The sequence below is a fragment of the Dipteris shenzhenensis genome, chromosome 23 (assembly GCF_047967505.1).
Source record: "Dipteris shenzhenensis isolate YYH24624 ecotype China chromosome 23, Dip_SZ_1.0, whole genome shotgun sequence".
In the NCBI taxonomy this organism is placed as follows: domain Eukaryota; kingdom Viridiplantae; phylum Streptophyta; class Polypodiopsida; order Gleicheniales; family Dipteridaceae; genus Dipteris; species Dipteris shenzhenensis.
In genome coordinates, this window is record NC_141618.1 from 13521645 (window position 1) to 13528604 (window position 6960).

A 6960-nucleotide genomic window follows, 5' to 3' on the forward strand; every position below is an offset into this window, starting at 1 on the left:
CAGTGCACATAAAATGCCACACGCACATGGCAATCATTCATGACGGATCTACTTACCCTCGTCAAAGAAATTCAACCTCAGGAATATCATCATGTGCTACCACTATATAAGAGAGCGTATTCTAAGCTTTACCGTGAATTTTAACCCGGATCCAGCCGCTTTTTTACAGGCATCGTAGAGATCAAGATCCAAACACGCCTCATCATGCGTAATATCTTCCATGATTCATTGTGAAATCCAATTTCACGGGGCGTATCATGCGCCCATGTGCTTGGATTATGTGTACTTACTACTCCCGCGGATTATGCCACTTGATCACTTCTTAGTGACTCTTTAACCCACGTCTTGAAAGATCTAAAAACTAGGGCCCTTCCAGCCTTACAAGGCTTGACCTTAATTGTCCCCTCCATGCCATGACTAATAGAGAATTTTGATTTTGATTTATACAAGTTAGGAAGGGTAGCTCTTGACTAATCAAATGATACCTACAATACTTCAAGAGTTGCATGGCATGATTATTTAAAAGCCATCTAACGTTGCACTAAAGATTAAGTTCCTTTCTTTTTGGGTGAAGTTTAGTATAATGAGAGTGCTTTGAAGACTTAGATATAATGTGAATTTAACTACACTTTGTACATGTGATATTACATATAAGCTTACATATGGAAAGAGAGTTTATATGTTAAAAACTAAAATGTGGACTTTGTTTATTGGTCAACCCAAAATTCATTTTTCTAAGAATTATGAGGGCAAGGGCCAAACTAAAAAAACATTGGAGATGTGACTTTGTTGATTTGAATAACATTCTTCATCCAAGGAGTGCTACAACTTTGAAAGCTCAAAAATAGTATTTGGCATTACAATATTAAAATGACTAGCTATGATGACTTCCTCCTCCTTGAGTAAACAATATGGTCAATCCATAAGAAGCCTCACCCAGGGTTAAAGCATTTAAGGGTATCTTAGAATACACTAAGTTTGTATGAGATGAGATCAATAATGCCACCACCCCCCACATGGCACCCACTGTATCTCTTTTAAAAAAGTGTGTCCTTTTTGAAGCTAGAGCATGCATTGCATAAAATACCGTGATTGCATGTCCTCTATGAAGTTAGAACATCCATTGCTTAAAAGATCGTGATTTTGCAAACTCGATCGCAACTAAATCAATACAGATAATAGTTATGTTAAATTAACTCCAATCAACATTCACATTAGATTATTAAATGTCGCTTTTAACCCTTTTGTTTTGCTTTTGTTTTTGTTCGTGTTCTTGTTTAAATTAACTCTAATCATGTTATGGATGGCAATAGACGAGGGTTATCCTCCCTTCTCCATCCCCCAAGTGTGTGTGTACAATTTCAAGACAAACCACATCTATTTCGTTTTTAACCCTTTTGTTTTTGTTTGTGTTCTTGTTTTTTTTTGGAGAGAGAGAAGGGGGGGGGTTCATGGTGAAGGGCTCATAGTTGAAGGATAGGACCTTGCAAGGTGCCGTCATGCATCAGTTGTATTTGTAAGGTAGACCTTGCAAGGAACCATCATGCATCAGTTTTTAATCTTATTGCACAATAATTGATGTAACCAAGCAATAGTAGGTTTTCTATTGTTTAAATTTATGATTATGGTGTGCTTGAATATGATAACATATAACCACCAACTTCATACACTACAAATCATAAATACACCTAAAAATATAAGAATCATTCAAGTCTTTAATATAAGGAAGTTAGAATTTATTTGAGGTAGAGTTTCAAATCTTTAAAAGATGCAACAAGTTAGGGAATCTTGACTAAGAGCTTTTTCTTCTATGTGAGGGCATTGATTTCTTACAAATCCTTCTAATGCACTTATCGAAAGATCTGCAACAAATAAGAAGAATTAAAGGAGATGTAACATACAAAATTCAAAAATAATTCTAGCCATTTATAATGTTGAAAACGATGCCCCACCCTTAATATACCAAATGTGCACTATACTTCTAATTCTCATGATTAAAAGGGAATTGGCTATTGTTTTGAGAGCCGGCTTTGCTATGGGTTCTATTCATGGTGTGGTTTTACCGTCAGGGTCACAATTCTATTCACAGCATAGATGACATGATAACTACTACAGAGGAGTCTCAAGGTAGTGTTTAAAGGTTATGTGGTCTTTTGTAGGTATTCTATGATGCCTCAAGGTGTGTAGAGTTTGCCCAAAATTTTTGGGATGAGGACTGATTCAAGTACAAAGCCTTCATGGTTAGATGCCTGGCCAATGGAATGGGGGTGCAGAGGTACAGTGGTCAGGTACCTGGGAGCACCATTGGATGTGGGAGTTGCGCTAAGACAATGGTTTAGCTGGTTCAAAGGAAAATTAAGGTAGAAAGTACGGGCTTGGCATGGGGCGATGCTAGGTTAAAATGGACGGGTTGTGATTATCAAGCATGTATTCGCTACGACAGCTACATATTTAGACAAAATCTGACGGTTTAAGAAGAATCCTTGGCAGGAAGTTGAGAAGCTTTTGCGGGCCTTCATTTGGATTGAGGAAAGGGGTAAAAAAAAAAGGCACTATATTCCCTAGGATGCCATGAAAGTGACCAAGCCACTGGGGGTTGGCTGTCCTGGATGTGGACTGAGGAACGTTGCTTTTAAAGGTAAATGGTCACCCCAAATGTTTGAGTGTAATGTCCCATGGGTGTAGTAAATGGATGCTAGAGAAGGCCAAGGGGAAAGGGGTTGGAAGCTTGTAGGATATGCCGTGGTGTGACAAGTTCTGCTCCTGGTTTTCAGTAAGATCGTGTTCAAAGGTTATGTGACCTTTTGAAGGTGTTTGTGATGCCTTAGTATCTATGTGCAGTTGGCCCAAAACTTTTGGGATCAAGACTGATTCGAGTATGAGGCCTTCATGGCTAGATGCTTGACCAGTGAAATGGGTAGATAGAGGTATGGGGGTCAAGTACTTGGGAGTGCCAGTGGAGGTACGAGTTATGCTAAGATAGTATTTTGACTAGCTCAAAGACAAATTAAGGAAGAACGTATGGGCCTGCCATAGGGCGGCGGTGCTAGGTTGGAATGCATGGGTGTTGATTGTTAAGCATGTCTTAGATGCGACAACCACATATTTAGCCATAGTCTTGCAATTTCAGAAGAATCATTGGGAGGAAGATGAGAGGCATATGGTGGGGATGGGCAATAACATTGTAAGTTAAAGCTCTCACTTGGATTGTTGTACTACTGCCAAATCTATGTACAAGCAAGGCATAAGAACCTGGTTGCAATTGTGGGATAAAAAAAGATCATGTTGGAGATCGCTTAGGATTGTTTGCTCTGTCTAATAGGTAGGTTGCTAGGTTGAATGAAGTGTTGGTTAAGATCCTAGAGGGTTAGCTGTCAAACTATAGAACATATTTATCTTGGAGTGGCAATCTGTGGAAGGTTGGTGCATCAGGTCTTAGGAGAACTACTGCAAACTTGAGCAATTTGTCAATCTTACATCTGATCAAATCTTGATTCCGAAGTTGAATAATAAGTGGAAAATGTGAGTGGTGGAATCAAAGAATCATTGATATGTGGAAAGGTGGTCTTATGGGGAAGGCAAGTTTTCTTGCTGGGAAGGTGATGCATAAGTAGTTGCCGCTCAGAGGTAAAATGGGGAAGTGGTCCAAAGTTGCCCTTTATGTGGGAGATCGGTGGAAGACACCATGCATTTAGGCTGGGCATGCCCTGTGTCCAAGCATTTGTGGATGCATGTAGCATTGACACTCAAATACGTCGGCCTTATGGGAATGTTTTTCATCCATGCAAATAGGAGGCTGACCATATTGGGAGATACTTTGGGGATAATGTCAGCTCTGGCAGCTTGTTGGCAATTTGTGTGTGTTGTGGGACTTTTGGCCATCTGGGCCTAAGAAATGATTTGGTATTTAGTAAGGGTGTGGGCATGGACTTCAAGGAGGAATGCCCTAGTTGGGATGATAGGGAGCTTGTTGGCTGATATTGGGAAGTGACTCTCTAGTGGGAGTGTGTTTGAATGATCTAAATTTAGTTTTGTAGGTTTTTGGTCTATTTTTAGTAGGTAGTCAATCCAGATGGCATGGGTCACGGGTAGTTTACCACAAGGCGATGGCCATATTTTTGTAAATATTTTTCTTTTAAGTAATTAAAGCCGACATATTTACCCAAAAAGAATAATGTTGAAAAAATTGCAACAAACCTGCATGTCAAAAATCGATATATAATTTGAGAGGAGGACTAACAATGTCAATACAATGCAGTAAAACCTTAGATATGATATAATGAAGCCAAGAACCCTATTGATTAACACTAGTTTGGTAGCATAACAAGTCATAAAAGTGTCCTAGTGAGGTTTTGGCAAAAAAATCACAACTTGTTGTAGATGTGTTTTTTGGTGATTTCCTCTCTTGAGCTTAAGGTAGACTCATAGGACTATTATCTAAAATTATAAGGAGCACAAAAACCTATTATAGATATGATTACAAAATGCTCACCTAGACAATACTTAGATTGGAAAATTTATCTAGTATGCCTAAAAATAAAATTGATTTCAAGGAGCTAGCATTTTTTATAAAGTGTTTATAAGTATATCAAACACCTAAGAGACAAAATTTTGTTTAAAAATCATTTTGGCAAGATTAATTATACGATTTGAATTTGGTGTTCTAAATGACATTAGGTCGCCTAAAAACTCACACTACTCCATAATATCCTATTGAAGACATATACTAAGTATGGTTGAGTTTGGAACTTGTTAGACATGTCAAAGAATTTGTAAAAGATCAAAATTTTCCTTGCCATCATCATTCACTAAAATTACATTTAAGGCCATAGATCATAATGAATATGATTATCTAGCTCCAAGGAAATATAAACATATGTGTTATAGTTATTATTCGACTCTAGGACTTACAAACTCTAAGAAAACTCTTTATAAGTAAGAAGTATGGCCATTTTATCTAAAACCTGAGGAAAACAACTCGAAATGTCAGTGTTAGGTTGACCTCAAAACTTTTGGTAGAACTCAAAGTAACAGGTGCAAGTTCCAATCCATAATAATTCCAAGCTTTTTTCAGCATATAGGCTATTATGGAAAATAATCAAAATCCCAAAATATCTTATCGATGCTTTTGAATAATTCTAGGAAGTTGCTAAGTTAACAGGACATAAAAGTGTCCTGGGATATTTTTATGTCCTACCAAACTAGTGTTAAAAGAAGATGTTGTACCAAATTTGGCAAATGTTGCATATTGAACTAATCTCTATGTATGCAACATTGCCACCATTCTATCATTAATCTCTATGTTTTGGTTTGATTGTAATCTATATTTTTTATTTGCTGCATGATGATTGCTTATGATCCATCCATACCATGCTAGAACTATAGGAAAGAGAGAAAGAACACGAAGCACATCCCAAACTTAAAGCATGGTTTAAATTCCAACCAAAAAGATTGATAAAACTTTGAAAAGCATACGGATTCTTGAACCATAATTTTATTTGTTAAACTTTAGGCAAATTAGAGCACTATTCCAATCTATCAAGTTTTAATTAAAGCATCCACCTCCGTTGGTAAGGTCATATTACTCCATGGCCAACTTCTCTCTCTCTCTCTCTCTCTCTCTCTCTCTCTCATGTGTACTTGTATGATCATTGTATTTGTCTTAAAAAAATCTCTAGGTGAATGGGGCATTGACCCAATGCACCAAGTTATTTTTGAAAGTCTCCACTTGCGTGATCAACCCAATAGAGTAGATTACTCCATTGCGAACTTCTCCCTCTCCCTCCCCCCTGCCCTTCTCTCTCTCTCTCTCTCTCTCTCTCTCTCTCTCTCTCTCTCTCTCTCTCCTTCAATGGTGATGATGGTAAATAAGTGTAGCTCTTGCTAAATATTATATATCTTTCTTGGTTGTAACTTGTCATCATTCCACTGTAATGCCTCTCTTGGCCCTCCCCCCTTTCTCATAACATACTCTTCTTGTATTCTCCATTTCCTTCGAGCCACTAGCTCTAAAAACCTTGAAATTGATTGCAAACATGGGTAGCTTTAGATGAAACCCCAAAATGCCATTTGTGAAAAAGGTTTTTGGCACCCTATCTTTATAGCTCGTCAGCGAGCTGTTGTTTCAAGCTATTTATGCTTGGCTCAATGAATGCATGAATGCAATGATGCTTGGCTAATACTTGCTTGCCTTTATAGCATAACAATGAGCTATTGATTCAAGGTATTTATGATGAGATCTTGTCCTCTAATAGAACTAGCTCCATGGTTTCCATTGAATGTTTCCTATGTTCACTAAAATATATTTCTTGGCTTTATTATTATTTATACTTGCATGGTGATATCCAAGAATTATAACTAGCCACGCGGCTATAAAATTCACACATAAAAATACTTGAAAAAGTCACAAACTCGCAAGAAATTTTACTTTGCAAAATGTCAAAACCTGTCTAATACCCACTATATTTAATCAAAGAAGCTTAGCATTGACACTACAAGTATCAAAGTTTGACGTTGTAATAGCCTCTCCCTTCTCCCCTCTCCCTCTTTCCTCCCCCTTTTTCTTATTTTCCCTCTTTGCCTCTCTTTTCATGGCTGGCTCTTACTACATACTTGCCCAAGAATACAAAGAATCCACGCATGAAATATCAAGCATAATACACAAATAAAATGACCACTCGTACCACACAATGGGAAAAAGAGCATAAACCTAGCAATGCCATCCCCTTTCCCCATCTCACCCCCTCACATTTTTTCTTTCATTTCCTCCATCCCACCCCCTCATATTTTCCTTTTTCTCACATTTTTGCTTTTCCATAAATCAGTCACATTCCCTCCCATTTTTCCTTTCCCACTTGATCCGCTGCCATTTCCCTCTTTTACCCCATCCCCTCCCATTTTCCCTTTCCACTCATTCCATCTCGTTCCCTCCCATCCCCTCTCCCATTTCCCCTTTTTTAC